The sequence below is a fragment of the Oncorhynchus clarkii genome, chromosome 32, assembly GCF_045791955.1.
Source record: "Oncorhynchus clarkii lewisi isolate Uvic-CL-2024 chromosome 32, UVic_Ocla_1.0, whole genome shotgun sequence".
Lineage (NCBI taxonomy): Eukaryota > Metazoa > Chordata > Actinopteri > Salmoniformes > Salmonidae > Oncorhynchus > Oncorhynchus clarkii.
Window position 1 is genome coordinate 9,714,008 of NC_092178.1, and position 2,578 is coordinate 9,716,585.

The window sequence follows — 2,578 nt, forward strand, 5'->3', positions numbered from 1 at the left end:
AATAATAACATGGACGCGCTCCTGGTGACTTCACTTCCGCCTCTCAGACAGCTCGCAGCGCTAATCAGCTGGTCTCAATAACCCCCCTCCTGCTCGAGCGGGTTGAAACGTTAACATGTTTGAAAAACGTGATCCAAAAACATTTGATCAGTTTCTTCTGTTATTCTAGTATTTGTTTTCTACGGTGGACATGGAAGGGGAGGGCTGTGGCGGTGACGTCTTTTCTGCGGGAAAAGCACGTGTGTCCGATTTGTTTTGATAGTGAGTTTGCGTTGGAGAAGTTCAGCAACGCGACACCGAAATATCTCCCGGTCCGTTAACGGCGAGGTGGGTCACCGAACTGTCACAGGGGCACTGACCGGTTCTGAATCCGAAAAACACTGACTGGTATACAGGAACCACCGAATATATCGCCACGAGTTTGCTGTTTATTACAGAGAAACCGCTCCATCATTATTTTCGTCTAAAATCTCCTTTACACAAAACCACACATTCGAGTTAATTCCATGTCTTTTTATACATGTTATGCGTTAATCTCACGATAGGTACATGCGTAGCAGGCCTAATCTATTTAATCGAATGAAACGTGATGAGAAGTATACAACAACGTGACGAGTATAATAGCTATACCAAATGGTTGAAGACGAATGTAAGAGGGAGTTGAGTATCACTTACAAAAGTACTACACTGAGTCATCTGAGCCTGTTCCCAAAGCGTCTCTAGAGGGCGCATTTATACTGCTACAAACTATTACTTTACTGTAGCCTACTTTTTACAAGCAGTGTGACAGTTTAGGTTATTAGGCCTAATAGGCAGTGTGTTTGTGTGTGTATTGTTCTAGGAGTGACCCCAGCCTCGTTCCTAGTGTACGACAGTCACACCAGTCCATCTGCCCCGTTCCTAGTGTAAGAAGGTCACACCAGTCCATCTGCCTCATTCCTAGTGTACGACAGTCACACCAGACAATCTGCCTCATTCCTAGTGTACGACGGTCACACCAGTCTCTCTGCCCCGTTCCTAGTGTACCACGGTCACACCAGTCCATCTGCCCCGTTCCTAGTGTACCACGGTCACACCAGTCTCTCTGCCCCGTTCCTAGTGTACGACGGTCACACCAGTCCATCTGCCTCATCCCTAGTCTACGACAGTCACACCAGTCTCTCTGCCCCGTTCCTAGTGTACGACGGTCACACCAGTCCATCTGCCTCGTTCCTAGTGTACCACGGTCACACCAGTCTCTCTGCCCCGTTCCTAGTGTACGACGGTCACACCAGTCCATCTGCCCCGTTCCTAGTGTACCACGGTCACACCAGTCCATCTGCCTCATTCCTAGTGTACCACGGTCACACCAGTCTCTGCCCCGTTCCTAGTGTACCACGGTCACACCAGTCCATCTGCCCCGTTCCTAGTGTACCACGGTCACACCAGTCCATCTGCCCCGTTCCTAGTGTACCACGGTCACACCAGTCCATCTGCCCCGTTCCTAGTGTACCACGGTCACACCAGTCCATCTGCCTCGTTCCTAGTGTACGACGGTCACACCAGTCTCTCTGCCCCGTTCCTAGTGTACGACGGTCACACCAGTCCATCTGCCTCGTTCCTAGTGTACCACGGTCACACCAGTCTCTCTGCCCCGTTCCTAGTGTACGACGGTCACACCAGTCCATCTGCCCCGTTCCTAGTGTACCACGGTCACACCAGTCCATCTGCCTCATTCCTAGTGTACCACGGTCACACCAGTCTCTGCCCCGTTCCTAGTGTACCACGGTCACACCAGTCCATCTGCCCCGTTCCTAGTGTACCACGGTCACACCAGTCCATCTGCCCCGTTCCTAGTGTACCACGGTCACACCAGTCCATCTGCCCCGTTCCTAGTGTACCACGGTCACACCAGTCCATCTGCCTCATTCCTAGTGTACCACGGTCACAACAGTCTCTCTGCCTCATTCCTAGTGTACCACGGTCACACCAGTCCATCTGCCCCGTTCCTAGTGTACCACGGTCACACCAGTCCATCTGCCTCATTCCTAGTGTACCACGGTCACACCAGTCTCTCTGCCCCGTTCCTAGTGTACCACGGTCACACCAGTCCATCTGCCCCGTTCCTAGTGTACCACGGTCACACCAGTCCATCTGCCTCATCCCTAGTCTACGACAGTCACACCAGTCTCTCTGCCCCGTTCCTAGTGTACGACGGTCACACCAGTCCATCTGCCTCGTTCCTAGTGTACCACGGTCACACCAGTCTCTCTGCCCCGTTCCTAGTGTACGACGGTCACACCAGTCCATCTGCTCCGTTCCTAGTGTACCACGGTCACACCAGTCCATCTGCCTCATTCCTAGTGTACCACGGTCACACCAGTCTCTCTGCCCCGTTCCTAGTGTACCACGGTCACACCAGTCCATCTGTCCCGTTCCTAGTGTACCACGGTCACACCAGTCCATCTGCCTCATTCCTAGTGTACCACGGTCACACCAGTCTCTCTGCCTCATTCCTAGTGTACCACGGTCACACCAGTCCATCTGCCCCGTTCCTAGTGTACCACGGTCACACCAGTCTCTCTGCCCCGTTCCTAGT